This window comes from Musca autumnalis, unplaced genomic scaffold (assembly GCF_047663935.1).
Source record: "Musca autumnalis isolate F117 unplaced genomic scaffold, ASM4766393v1 scaffold_4, whole genome shotgun sequence".
Taxonomy (NCBI): domain Eukaryota; kingdom Metazoa; phylum Arthropoda; class Insecta; order Diptera; family Muscidae; genus Musca; species Musca autumnalis.
In genome coordinates this window covers 134,207,399-134,223,382 of record NW_027411977.1, presented here as the reverse complement: position 1 = coordinate 134,223,382, position 15,984 = coordinate 134,207,399, and the positions used below count along the sequence as shown (strand labels likewise).

General features: G+C 35.9%; 1 pseudogene; it reads left to right on the top strand.

Moving 5' to 3' along the window:
• LOC141401190 (odorant receptor 63a-like) overlaps positions 1-15,984 on the top strand; it is a 41,834-nt pseudogene that overhangs the window by 9,231 nt on the left and 16,619 nt on the right.

The window sequence follows — 15,984 nt, the reverse complement described above, 5'->3', positions numbered from 1 at the left end:
TCGAGTTTGGTTGAGATTTGGATATAGCTCCCATATACATACATTTTCGGCCGATTTCTATATTTTATGCACCAAACACGCTATATATGTCTAATTTCGCGGAAATTTAGAATGTGTGATGGATATTGGCCTAGAAATATATGTCCCAATTTATATAGAAATCGGTTCGGATTTGGATATAGCTCCTATATATATTTTCTGCCGATTTCATATATTTGATGCACCAAACACACTATATATGTCCAAATTCACTGAAATTTGGAATGTGTTACAGAACTTGGTCTAGAAATAAATGTGCCAAATTATATCGAAATCGGTTCAGATTTGGATATAGCGCTCATATATATTTTCGGCCGATTTCATGTATTTGATGCTCCAAACACGCTATATATGTCTGATTTCAATGAAATTTTTAACGTGTGTCGGATATTAGCCTAGAAATATATGTGCCAAATGATATCGAAATCGGTTTAGATTTAGGTATAGCTCCCATATATATTTTCGTCCGATTTGATGAACTTAATGCACCAAAAACGCTGTATATGTACGATTTCAATGACATTTGGAATTTATGACGAATATTGGTCTGGAAATAGATGTTCAAAATTATATCGAAATCGGTTCAGATTTGGATGTAGCGCCCATATATATTTTCGGCCGATTTCATTTATTTTATGCACCAATCACGCTGTATATGTCCGATTTCAATGACATTCGTAATGTGCGACTGAATTTGGCCTAGAAATAATTGTGCCAAAATACTTCGAAATCGGTTCAGATTTAGATATAGCTCCCATGTATATTTTCGGCCGATTTTATGTATTTGATTTGATATATACGTTCCATTTCAATGAAATTTGTATCATTATTGACATATCTATATCAATATTGGAGTAAAAATTATCAATAACAGAAGCAGTTATCCTAAGAGTAATTTAAGATGTCCCAATAGGCTGAATAAATTACAAGTATCCTCAAACTTAAGGTACTCAATTTTAGTGTTGTTCCTAATTTAATTATCTTCTTTAAAGGAGAGAGTGGACTCAGGAGTGTTAGAGTATATACAATTTGTAAATGTGACCTACGTAGGACTCATTCATTTATTTTTTACTTAGTCGGGGTAGCGAAGCGCACCGGGTTAAGCTAGTATATATATATATATATATATATATATATATATATATATATATATATATATTTTTTTTTTTTTTCATGAAAAACAGTTCAGTTGTTTTGTATATATAACAAATTTAAAAAAAAAAACATAGATTCTGAGATGCAACCACCATTTTTCGCAAATTAACTTTCAAGCCGATACATCCATAATTTTTCCAAATATAGCATTTTAAAAACTATGAAATTCTTAAAAATATGTTGCCTATTTCAACCCGGAAAATTTCAGAAAAAAGTGGACATGGTAGACATCAAATAAGTATACACTTAAAGTCGAAGACACAACCCCCACTGCCTCGCAAATTAATTTTCAAACCGATTCGTAATTTTTGCTAATACACCGTTTTTAAAAAGGTAGGGCACTCTGAAATTAAAAAAAATATGTCGCCTATAAAACATAACCACAAGCGAAACAATCGTAGCATATTTGTTGTATATTTGGACCTCTGTTAACAATTGTTGGTGGAGAGGTTTTGTGGCCATTTAATTGTTCCACAAACATCCATACGGGACAAAGAAAGCCCCGTTTCATATTAGCTCAATGATAGGCATCTACTGTTTATTGCCGAGTCCGAACAGCGTGTCTTAAGACACCACATGTAGATAAGTTTTACATGGTTGAAATACTCAGGAAATATCGCCAACATTACTGAGGGTTATTTTGCCACCGTTGACATTTTTGATGTTGTCTGGCAGGGGAATCGAACCCACGACCTTCAGCGTGCAAAACGGGTGTGCATACCATACATCAAATGTTAAATTACAGGTAATTCGGTCAAAAACTGTAGTTAAAATCTTCAAAATACCGAAAATTGGGATGTATCGTTGTATGGGCGCTATAGCAAAATTTGGACCTACGTTGACGATTTTTGGTGGAGATGTTTTGCGACCACTGGGAATATCAAATTTCAATAACAGGTAATTTGGTCAAAAATTTAGTCAAAACCCTCAAAGTACCGAAAATCGGGAGGTACCGTTATATGGGGCTTACCAAAATTTGGACCTATGTTAGACATTGTTGGTGGAGAGGTTTTATGGGCATTGTGAACATCAAATGTTACACTATAGGTAATTCCGTAAAAAATAGTTATGTTGACAGTTTTTACTGGATATGTTTTGTGATCAATATGAACCTCAAATGTATTGCAGGTAGTTCGGTCAACAAACGTAGGAAAAATCCCCAAAATTACGAAAATCGGGAGGTACCGTTATATGGGGTCTATACTAAAACATGGACCTATGTTGACGGTTTTTGGTGGATATGTTTCGTGACCACTGGGAACTTTAAATGTTAAATTGCAGGTAGTTCGGTCAAAAATTTTACCTAAAATCCCGAAAATAGGGAAGTACCGTTATATGGGGGCCATACCAAAACGTGGGCCGATATAAACCATCTTCGAACTTCACTTGCTTATGTAAAAAAGATATTCGGGTGCAAAAAATATATGGCTCTAGCTCAATTATTGCGAACGCTAGAGTGATTACAACAGACGGACAGACGGAAATGGCTAGATCGTCTTAGTATTTTATCCTGATCAAGAATATATATACTTTATAGGGTCGAAAATGATTATTTCGATGTGTTACAAACAGAAAAACAAACTTAATATACCCCCCATACTATGGTGGAGGGTATAAAAATTAACCACCAGTGAAACGAGCCATCGCTAGAATCCCCTATTTCAATACAAAGTCCTTAAGTCATGTTAGCTCAATTAATTAAAAACTTGCCTAAATTATAACCTTAGTCCTAATAAGACAACAAATAAATAAAAGAAACGAAACTTTGATTAAAGAAAAATCCTACTAAATAATGGGTTTTTATAGTAATTGTTGGTAGTCGAAACTTCTTACAAAAACCCCTGCTAACCCATTATTTTAACAAGGGTATGCGGCAGATTAGGAAGTTATTCTGTGACCACCAGAAGCTGAAATATAACACTGTGCAACATTTTGTGCAAACAATTTCTAATGCAGTTTTTTTTGAAAGTTTGGGTTTTGTTTTGTTAGATCGGGTTCGGATTTTATGGCCCTATATAAACATTGTTAAATATTGTCTTGTTAAAGCAAATCGGGGTCATATCTTTAAAACCAATACGAATGTTTCCATGACAACCGCAGAAAACTTGTAGATAAGAACAAGAAGAAGATATTTGGAAAAATAATTAATACGAATAACTTCATTTATTGTCTTAAATTTTATAATATATCGAAAAATTCCGTAATTTGTATATATTTCGCAGCGTATCTCCAAAACGGTTATATTTCTCTTAATATTTACTTACTTTCTTTGCTGACCCATTACAGAACATTTGTTCCATAGACCGAATTAAGAAAAGATCTCAAATTCTCTCTGTTTACTGCTTCGCTTTTTGGAATACCGCGCCTTGTCATCTCTTCATCCACTTGTTTGCGCCATCTATTCTTCTGCCTGCCAATTCTGCGTGCACCGCCATGTGGCTCGAATTTATACACCTTTTAAGCGGGTTCATCATCGCTCATTCTTATTATATGGCCTAACCAACGCGATCGCTGCATCTCGATACGTTTAACTATATTGATGTCGTTGTATAGCAGACACAGCTCGTGGTTCATACGACGTCGATATTCACTGTCAACGCAGATCGGTCCGTAGATCTTTCGAAGAATTTTTTCTCTCAAACACGCCAAGCACTGCCTTATCTGCTTGCGCATGTACCCAGGATTCGGAACCATACATCAGCACGGGTAGTATCAGTGTTTTGTTAAGCGTTATTTTTGACGAGTTGTGGCCTTGTTTTTAAAGTGCTTACTTAAGCCAAAGTAGCATCTGTTTACCAATACAATTCTTCTTTTTATTTCACAACTGCTGTCGTTTGTTGTGTTTACGGCGGTGCCGAGGTATACGAAGTCTTTTACTACCTCAAAATTATAGGAACCAACTTCAACAGTTAGTCCGATCTCAATGGATGCATTGCGCGTCGAAACCATCAGCTTGGTCTTCTCGCCGTTTACCGCCAGACCCACTTTAGCAGATTCTTCTTCGACCTTCATAAAGGTTACTTCTTTTTCTGATCGTCCCATGATGTCTATATCATCAGTATAAGCAAGTAACATGTGGCTATTGGTGTAGATTGTGCCACTTCTTTTGGCGTTTGCTCTCGTATAAGCTTTTCTAGCAGGATGTTGAAAAGATCACACGAAAGGCTGTCTCCTTGCCTGAAACTTTTTTTGGCACAAAACTCTTCGGAGAGATTCTTTCCTATTTTAACTGAAGATGTTGTGTCATTTTACAAAGCCTAATTAGCTTTGCGGGGATACCAAATTCAGACATTGCTTTGAATACCTTTGAACGTAGCGGGCTTTCGAAGGCTGCTTTATAATCAACAAAAAGGTGGTAGGTGTCGATCTGCATCTCTTGGGTCTACTCCAGGATTTGCCGCAGGGTAAATATCAGTGATGGCCAAAAACACACATTTGCAGATTATAACTTGCGCTAGTGTGAGTGGAAACGTAAACAATGCGTTAACCGAACGAATGTGTTTACAGTGTATGTGTGTGTCGTATGCCCGCGGGCATAGGAAAGTTGTTGTTGGTGGCCATCACTGGTCTAAAGCCGCATTGGTATGGTCCAATTATTTCGTTGACCATGGGCTTTAGTCGTTTGCACAATATCCCTGACACTATCTTGTAGGCGATAGGGAGAAGACTTATGCCCTACAGTTGGAGCATAAAGTCTTATCTCCCTTCTTATGGACGGGACACAGGATGCTTAGGTTACAATCGTCGTACTGGTTCTTCCTGCCAGATGGAGCTAACTAGCTGATGCATACACCACCATACATCAGCTACTTTTGCTTTATTATTCTTCAGCCGGTTTATTGCTGTCTTTACCTCATCTTGGCCGGGTGGTATACATTCAATACCATCTTCTGGGATTGGATCTGTGGTATCTTCGTCGACTTCTATTGGATACCAACAGTTTCCGTATCCTTAGCACACTATCTGTATCACTAACCAGATTACCTTGCTGGTCTCTACAGGAGGATGTGCCAGTTCCAAAGCCATCAGTTTGATGTTTCACTCTTTGGTCGAATTTTCGTACTTCATTCTGTCTCCTGTACATCTCGATTTTTTCACACTCCCGCTTTTCCATCTCTCTCTGCAGAGAGACGTTTCTCCTCTCTACTTTTCTCCCGATATCTCTCTTGTGCACTACGCGTTGCTGCTGGTTGTAAAGTAGCCCTATATGGCTCATTTTTCTCTTCGGTAGCAGCACGACACTCCTGGTCATACAATGGATTCCTTGGTGGAGGTCTCTGGTATCGAAGTACTGATTTTGCGGCTGTTTGCTTGGAGTGGGCAATGTTTTGCCATTGTCCTGATATCTTATCGGGACGAGGAGTGCTTTGATTAAGTAGTTGGGCCAGTTGAGTGGAATATGCTGTGTCTATCTGTTGTGATTACAGCTTACCGATGTCCAACTTCCGTGTCTGTTCTCACTTTATTTGCTACGTTTAATCTGGTACGTACCTTTGCTGCAACAAGGTAGTGGTCTGAGTCTATGTTTGGACCTCGGAACGATCGTACATCCAACACGCTTGATGCATGTCTTCCATCTATCACAACGTGATCACTTTGATTTCTTGTTCTTTGATCTGGCGACAGCCAGGTGCCCTTATGAATATCGAGATGCTTAACCCATATCGTACCGAGACAAATTTTTTATTTATTTTTTAAAAACAAAGCATTTTTTAGGGTAACTAGGGTAACTGATGTCAAAAATCAACTCAAAACAATTTTCCGATTTTTCGTTTTCCCGGAAAGCGGTGTTCGAAATTTCGAACACTGGCGCTTAAGCTATATGTATAGAAGTAAAATAAAATTGATTTATTTGCCGTTTTATTGATTTACTTCACCATTTTTGTATGAAAAAATGGTTGAAGATTGGTATTGAGACTTCATTGGACCTACAAAACTTTTCCCCGAAATGTGTCAGCACTGGTCCATGTTTTGGATTGTCACCCATAGAACGGTACCGCCCGATTTTCGGGAGATTTCAAAAATTTAGCTGCATTATCCTAGAGAAATGGCTGTAAAATAATACATATTTAGTCTTTTTAGAGGCTACTTAACTTTCCTCCAGAAATTTGTCAGCATAGGTCCACGTTTTATATAGCCTCCGTTGAATGGTACCTAACGATTTTGGGGTATTTCAGGATTTTAGCCGCACTATCCTTTAGAAATGGCTGAAATTTAGTATTTAGTCTTAAATGGTGCTATAATAACTTTTCCCCGCAATTTGTCAGTAAATTTCCACGTTTTGACATACCCATCGATATGTAGGTTAAGTACTAGCGTTCGAAATTTCGAACAGTCAACTTTGCACATCTGTTAAGTCGCGCTTGCGCATGTAAATCATGTTCTCTATATTTTGTGAAACGGCTACATATATTGACAATAATTCCCCATGATTACTTTTTTAATTTTTATACCCTCAGCCTTTAGGCTATGAAGGGTATATGAAGAAAAGACAAAATTTTTTAGTTTTCCATCGAAAAAAAATTAAAAAATTTTTTTAAAGCTACATGAATGATTTTTGGTACACGGCTTGAGAAAAAATTCCCATTCTCAAATCTGTTCGAGATACTAATTTCGGTTATTGCGCGCAAAAGTTATGGAGGTTTCAATTCTGATAATAAGAAAAAAATCTTTAAAAATCACTACTCATTTTATTGAGAAAAACTGTTAACTAATGGCTTCCTACGTACTATATGATTACTGAGGTGCTATAACATTAGTAAAAATTTTGTAAATTTTCGCGGAAAATAAGAAAGAATTAAAAAAAATTGTAGTTTGCAATATGTTTTAATAGAATTCAAGCTGTTTATGCATCCTAAAAATATTTTAAAAATATGTGCGTAATGTAAACATCACGAGTATTCAAATGAAACCAAAACTTTACAAATCTGTTTAGCGGTTCGCATATTATAGCAAAAACAAAAATTATATTGAGCAAATTCAAAAAAGAAAAAAATATTTTTCAATTTTATTTTATGAAATAGTTGAAGAAAATATAGGAAAAATAGGTTGGAGTTCTTTATCTATTTTAGGTAAAACTCACGGGAAAAGGCACATTTATTATTGTAATCACTTCAGTACACACGCTAACACCTTGCGGAAGATGTGGAAGACCTTCAAATAAATGATGGGTTCCCTTTAGTAGGGAATAATTTTGAAGGAAAACTGTATCAGGTAATATACATTTTGAAATGCGTGAAAATAGCGAAATCCTCAAAATCAGTTGATGCGCATGTGGCTTCCCGATACAAGGAATTGTTTTCTTTCCGTTTGTATACTTTTAACAAGATTTACTTTGGCGGCTGCGATGTAGCATCGTCTACTGTTTAGTGTGCCAAAAACTGTATAATGCTCATAATTTGCACAAAGTGCATACACTTTTTATGCGCATCCGATTTCACTATCAACCGTGAAAAAATACATCGATCTAAACATATTTCAATAAAATCCATCAAGAACCGTGGATGTAGCATCACACAGTATTTTTTGGATAAATCGGATACAGCTCCCATGCCACTAAATTTTTTAAACCGATGTTTTCGCACAAACGCGAGTGATGATTCAGTTTCTTCATTGAAATGGAAACGATCCACATAAAACGCGAATTAGTCAGCGATATTTTGAAAAACATTTTTCGAAAATTTTTCAATTTTTGCAGTAGCCATTTCCGCCGTTCTAGTAGATTGATTTGTACGATCTGTGATTCATATGATCCGGATCGTCGAAAAACTAAAATATCGCGGGGTACCAGCACACTCCAAACGATATTGTAAATACTGTCCCCAAAAAATAGGTTTTTTAGAAAAAATATCGCACTAAATTTTGGCCTTTGGCAGTAGATTACTCTGCTGCTGTGTGGACTACATACTCAATATACATATCAGATTATGCGAAATCGCGAGTTCTTTAATCCTATTGTTGGTTTTTCGAAATATCCGAATGCGCGTCCCAGTTACATAAAAAATACAAAAACCACCCGAAATCCGGCTTCAAAATGTCAGAATGCATAAAAGGTGGATGCAGTGGAAATTTTGAAAAGTGATACATTAGAAGTGTAATCTTCATTTTGTATTCTCCTACTTTTACTTTGGACAGATATCCGTCATTTGAATGGTTTAATCAGAAATCGAATAGCAATGTAAAAAACCAGTTTGGCTTCAACGTTTTTTACCTATGTTTTTTCCTTTACGCGGTCGTAACTACCACGTAAATTAAATTTTTTTGCTAAATTTTTGAGCTTTGTACAAAAACATCTAAATTAATCCAGCAATAGTCATAGTTACTGGTAAACTACAATAGTTCGCGTATTATAATAGAGCAAACCTTGGCTTCATGGAAACTAAAAAATTTTGACTTTTCCTCATATACACTTTCATACGGGCAAAATGTGCCTCATCGAAATAATGGTTTTAGACCCCAAGCATGTTTGGACGAAATGTGTTTCAGACAATTTGGAGTCGATTGAGCAATGTCCGTCCGTCTGTCTGTCTGTCTGGCTGGCTGGAGCGCACGATAACTCTCGAACGGATGAACCGATTCGGTTCAAATTTTGGCTTTCGTAATATTTTGCCCAAACTTAGTTTAAGTTCGAAGATGAGCTATATCGGTCCACTCCTTCCGGTACCTCCCCCACAAAAGTTCGGAAATGTTCGGAAAATTTGTGCGCACGATAACTCTTGAAGGGAGTAACCGATTTGGTCCATACTTTGCTCATCGTGGAGCGTGTACCAGACTTAGATCAGGTTTTAATATGGACTCAATCGGTCCACTCCGTCGGGTACATCCCACACAAAAATTTGGAAAAGTTTAGTTTAGGACCATCTCTCGAATCGCTTTGATTTTTGCTTTAGCTGCTTGTATTCACTGCCCTCCATACGACGGTATAAGTTTCATCAGGGGCAAGTCCATACTTCCTGAGAAAATAGCCTGAAAGTTGAAAAAAACCCCTATGACACCGTGTGAGGAGGTTGGAGGGAAAAATAACTCTCGAACAGGTCTGCCAATTCGGTCCAAAATTTGGCCTTCGTAATATTTTGTCCAAACATAGTTTAAGTTCGAAGATAAGCCACATCGGTCCACTCCATCAGGTACCTCCCCCACAAAAGTTCAAAAATCTTCGAAAAAATATGCGCACGATAACTCTTGAAGGGAGTGACTGATGTAATCCATACTCTGCACATCCTAATATATCTACCAGATATAGATCAGGTTCGAATATGGACTATATTTGTCCACTCCTTTGGGGACCTCCCACACAAAATTTCGGATAAGTTCACTTTAAGACCTGCTCTCGAATCACTTTGATTTTTCGCTACCTCCATTACGACAGTAAAAGTTTTTTAGGGAGCAGGTCCATATTTCTTGGGAAAACATCCCGAAAGTTGTAAAAAGTCCTATGTCACCATATGTGGCTCTCGAACTGTTCTACCGATTTGGTGCAACATTTGGTCTTCGTCATATTTTATCCAAACTTAGTTTGATGGGGCAAAACCGGTCCCCAACTTCCGGTTCTTCTCCCCAATATTTAAAAAATGTCACTAAAATGTTAGGACGATATCACTTGAATTGGTCAACCAATTTGGTCCAAACTTTGGATCTCCTAACATTTTGTCAAAATTTAGTTTAACTTCTAAAGTGGCCCCCCACAAAAGTTCAACATTTGTGTTAATTTCTAATCCACATTTTTGTCGGCAAGTTCAAATGTTGAAAATGGGCCACAAAATTCTGAAGAGACGCTAAATACATTCTATCTGTCCGTAGATGAATGTTTCAATTCACATAGGCTGAGGGTATATCTCTGTCGGCAAAGCCGACTGACACTTTTTTACTTGTTTTATAATATTTTAAAATTAATGTAAAACAAGTAAGAAAAGTCTATAGTCGAACGGAGCCGACCATGGGATACCCTATACCACTATCCCTGGACAATCGCTCTCCACGGAACTTCTTTTCAATGATTGTGAAAATTTAATTATCAAATATCAGAGATGTAATGTATAATACTTATGACCAAAATCAAAAAGTTATCTAGCATGACAAAGACATTTTTGTAGCAGGAAAGGAAAATTTATTTCACACAAACTAAAATGTAATGAAACCCACTTATGTAGTACTACTACTTCCGTTGTTTAACCACTACGTTATTGAAATTTTTACCAATTTCACACAAAAGTTTCAGTCCATTTAACCCGCTAAGTATTATCTGATCTTCACGTTGGTTTGTACGCTTCTTCTTCATCATAAACTCAAATTTTGTTTAAAATTTTGCGGGTTATTATTTTGACCTACAGAGCCGCTACAAAATTGGTTAAAATTTTGTTTTTGGTCCATTTCATCCCCTGAACATTTAACGATCATCACCAAAAACTAATCATCTCTATTCTGGCCCGAACCCAACCTCCTTAAAAAATTCGTTACAATCGGTACATAATTGCGGCCTTAAGCTTGTTTACAATTTTTAATGGACGGACACACATCGCTAAATCGCTTTATCTCGTCGAGATATGAATTTTGGCATATGTACCAAATAAGGGGTCTAGGACGAATATTTCGTGGTGTTACATAAACTTTTGGAGAGACAATATGTAGCATGGGATAAAAATGTGGTTCTCTACACAGAACCCATTATATATTAGGCAGTAGGCCCCTTATCTAGCAAACACTTTATTGCAATTTACATCAGAGGACTCAGTAGTTTTTCCTATATGTAGGCTACTTTGCGAAATATATATGTCCTCAAGGAATTAAAATATCGACCATAAATAAAATTTTATATTTTTCATACAAAAGTAATGGTCCACCCGCTAAAGAATATCAGATCATCATTCAAAATTGTAGGCATCTTTTTCGACCTATACTCTTACCCGGTGCAAAATTTCGTGACTATTGATGTATAATTGCGACTTCTAGCGAGTTTATTATTACACTACAAACAAATAACGGAATATATTAGGCTGTAACTCTCTTATCTGATCATGCACACCAACATAATTGGCATCAATTGGAAGGTCAAGCGTTCCACATTCAAGTATATCTCACTTGCCCGGAATGTCACTTCCAGGAATTAAGATATAAGCTGTATATTAAAAATTTTCACAATTTTCACACAAAAGTTTTGGTCCATTTAACCCTCTAAATATTATCCGATCTTCATCTCAAATTGCAAGCTTCTCCTTTGTGATATATTCTTACCTTATTTAAAATTAAGCGTTGATCGGACTATTATTGAGACCTACAGAGCCGCTAGAAAATTGGATAAATATTATGTTTTTGGTCCATTTCACCCGCTAAATATTTCACGATCATCACCAATAAGAATAGGGATCTATTCTGATCTGAACCCGACCTCCATACAAAATTTCGTGACGATCGGTCCATAATTGCGGCCTGGAGCGTGTTTACAATTTATAATGGACAGACGGACGGACGGACGGACTGACGGACGGACACACATCTCATCGCTTTATCTCGTCGAGATATGAAGATTGGTATACCACATTGGGGGTCTCCGACGATTATTTGGCGGTGTTACATGAATTTTTACCAAAACAAACTTATAATACCCTTTTCCACATTGTGGTATAGGGTATAAAGATCCCAAATTATAGGTTTCAAAAATCTACCCTTAACATCGAGGGGGAGGGGGGTTTTCAAGGGGAAATTTTTTTTATTTGCTGTCAGATTAGACTTAATACATATACCAAAACTTGTTTAAAACTTAACCTTTTTCATCCATAAATATTTTTTTGAAAAAAGTGATTTTACTGTTCGAAAAATCGAAAACCAAGTACGAAATGGGTTAAATCTGGTACTGCTAACTACCATGTTTCTTGCAGCTGCAAAGTCTATCAGCCTCATACCATTGTCAGATGTTTCACTGTGGAGATTGAATTTCCCGACTGTTGGGCCAAAGATATTCTCCTTTCCAATTTTGGCATTAAAATCGTCTAGTATAATTTTAATGTCATGGGCAGGGCAACGGTCATAAGTTTCTTCTAAGTGCTCGTAAAATATATCTTTGGTCTTCAGTGGGAGCATGAGCGCAAATAAAGCTGATGTTGAAGAATTTTGTTTTTAAACGAATTGCAGCGAGTCTTTCATTCACTGGGGTGAAGCTGGAGACCAGATGTTTTAATCTCCGACCAACTACAAATCCGCAACCAAACTCATGCTTTGTGTCATGGGAGCTATAATACAGTGCGTCACCTTTAGGTGTTGTTGTGACACATTTCCCGTTCCATCGTATTTCCTGTATGGCAGTAATGTCGGCCTTGTACTTTTAAAGTACATCTGCCAATGCGTAAACTGCACCTTCTCTACAAAAAATGCGTACATTCCAGGTGCAGATTCGTTCATCATGGTCCTTAAAACGTTTGCGGGGTTCGTCAACTTTAGAGGGATTTGTTTTTATTTTCTTTCGTTTTTTCATAGTAGGCTGTTTTTTAGGGCGGGGGTGGGGGGGATTACTTACCCGACGCCCAAACCCAAGTTTTTAACGTTCTTATGGGTGAACGCGCGGCACGTGTTAGCTCACTACCTTTAACGGGTGTTAAAGGCAGTTCCCCAGGTGACACCACGGGGAGGTCAGTGTCCACTTGAGATGAAAGAAGGGATCAAGATAAATCCTGGGCTTTGCCATGTTAAAGACTATCAGGACCGTTACTTGATATCTTCCATCCCTTAATATTATATTTGGGAGAAATATTCGCTGAAATGTAATACAGAACTCTTCAAAAATATGATAATAAACAGCCAGTGTTAACGTTGTTTGAAATATGTTTTGTAAAAATACCATATGAAATCCCGCCTAAACAACATGAAATAAGTTTTTTGCACTTTCAGAATGTTCTGAAGCATTGCTGAGCACATTGTTTGGAATTTTTTTGCGAAAGGTTACTTGGTTCAACTCTCAATAGTTTGGCTGTAACTGACCATAATTCCAGAAACTATGTAAACTTTTCTATATTTTATAAATTTTGATGACATAGTTGCGGGTTTTCCCAGTTCGTCCATTTGACTCTAAAGTTCTACTACTTTAGGACTATAATATTGCTGAAGACCGCAAAGCAAAATTTTTATTAGTTTCTGAGATAAAGCCCAGAACAATGGAAAAAAGGGTCGTTTTAGCCCGGTATAGATGAGACCATAAAATCCAAACCCGATCTAAAAGCACGAAACCCAAATAGGGGTTCTATAGTCACAGTATGTACTTTAAGAAAATGTTCGCTAGAAGTTGTTTGCATTTTCAGTGTTGCACAGTGTAAGGTAAAAAAATATTTATTGTAATGTAGAAATGTTTGTATATATAAACTAAATAAAAAAATCTTACCACATATATTACAACAATTTCCATATATTTTAGGCAATTCTTATTTATTTATTTTCTTTCAAAGTCTTATATCAATTTGGAAGTTATGGATGTTTACTTTTTATCAAGATTCCATTTTTGAGATGATACGATCAGTTGAATCCTCAGAGTTGTTAAACAACATGGAGATTTTTAATTTGGGTAAGTTTATTTCTATTGAAAAATATATTCGTATAAATATATTGAAAATATATCACAATATATTTGTGGTTTATTCTAGAGAATTTAAAATTTCTTTTAGCGAATAAAAACAAATATATAGTAGACGTATTTTCTTGTTTACAAATATTTTCTGCATGACAATAAATTTTTATTTTCAGAGTTGATTGACAAAGAAGACATTATTAATGACATATTTAAACTCCTTAAGGATTCTTGGGTTGATATCAAAAGACAATTGTTCCTGGTCAGAGCAACCGTATTTGGCATATGTAGTTGGTATTCGGGGCAGTGTCTAGTGTCAAATATTTATTATTTGTACATTAGTAATGATGACATGCTACAGTTTCGTAAGTACTAATTAACAATATTTAATTAATATTTATTTATATTTATCAACAATTTCAGTACTATTTCCAGCTATATCAGTTCCCCCAAAAACAATTATTGTACTTTACATGTAAATACATAATCACGAAATTCCGAAACCTCCTCCCTCCTGTTATTTAAAAATTCCTGCTAACACTATTCCACAATAACAAATTGTTCCAAATTTATTACTTTTCATAGAATGCATTTCCAAAGCCATATCCATAGCTTATCCCCACATACCAGTGACTAACAGTTTTAGAATTTCAGTTCCTATACCTAATACCAAATTTAGATCGATTTAGTGTTTTTTGTAATTTTATTGTACGCATTTCTTAAAACACATCCATATACCAACGTCGCCCACCAATACTCTCTCTAACTCCAAAAATACAGATTCCACCTCCGTCCCTACGCCCAATAATTGACTATCATTTAGTACGTATTTCAACAACTACATACATCAACCCTACACTCACATTAATTCAAAATAATATGTAACAGTAACATAAATTCCAAATCTCAGGATTCCAGCACTATCTGTTCTTCCAATACTAAATTGTGCCTTTCTACCGTGATCGTTTCCAGCAGTTTGGTGTGCATAAAAAAACTAATGAAAATGCCATTGGAAGAAATAGCTTTGTTCGTTATATACGTATATTCGTTATATCCGAATTTATCTGTAAAAATCTTTGGTTTATCTCACTTTTACGTATATTAATTTTTGCCACAACAGGGTAAATTACCTATAGTGCGTTAGTACTAAATTTTCTTTTAAATGTTATTCATGGAAACTTTTATGAGCAGAATCTTACTAAATGTCCCCAATAGATCAACTCGAAATTTCCAACCACTTCAAGTTCAATATTTTCAAACTAATTATGCCAATAATGATCCACTACGCCGTCTTATACTTCAATTCAATAAATTCTATTCTCAGATTGATCTATCCGAAAGTAAAGTCAGTTTGAAACGAAAAATAATATTGCTTCTGAATACTTAATCCAAATCTAATCTGAATTATATATACACATGTAAATTAGTTTAGTCTGTAAGGATATTTGTATTATCTATAGACTCAATAAAAAAATCCGGATTCCAGCTCTAGCCGTTTAACCAAATCCAAATTGTACCAAATTTAGTTCCTCAATCCTACACTCCAACAATCATCTTAATTCTAAATTTTAGAGTTCCAGCTCTTTTTTCAACCAAATTCAAATTGTACCAAATTTAGTACCATTTAGCATATTTCGTACGAATTTCCAAAACTTCCTCAATTCTACAGTTCAACAGTATTCTTAGTTCCAAATTTCCGGATTCCAGCTCTATCCGTTCCCTCAAATCCAAATTGTGCCTAAAATAGTACCATTTAGTACTTTTCGTACCCATAAGTACGAATTTCCAAAACTTCCTCAATCCTTTACTCCAATTGTTATTTCAATTCCGAATTTCAAGACTCCAACTCGATACGTTCGCCCAAATCCATTTACCATTTAATACAATTTGTGGTGGAAACCAAAAAATTAGGTCAAAATATTGGAGGATGTGGGCTTTGCATGCTCTTAAAGACGACAATTTTTCTCCATTTTGCAATAAACGTAATTTTTGGATGCCTCGGGTAAGAAGGATTCTTGCCTTTAAAAAACGTTTTCAAAAGTTACCATAGCATTTACATGTACGAGTAGTGATGAGCTATTTTATTTTTCCTTTCCTCAGGTACTAAATTTTGCTGAAATTCCAAATTTAGTGGAGTAGACCTTTTAGAGAACAATATGGAACAAGAATTGGTATTCGCAGAAAGATGCCCGAGAGGGTCCTCTTTCAGCCCGCCCATATATACTTTTGTACCAGTTATG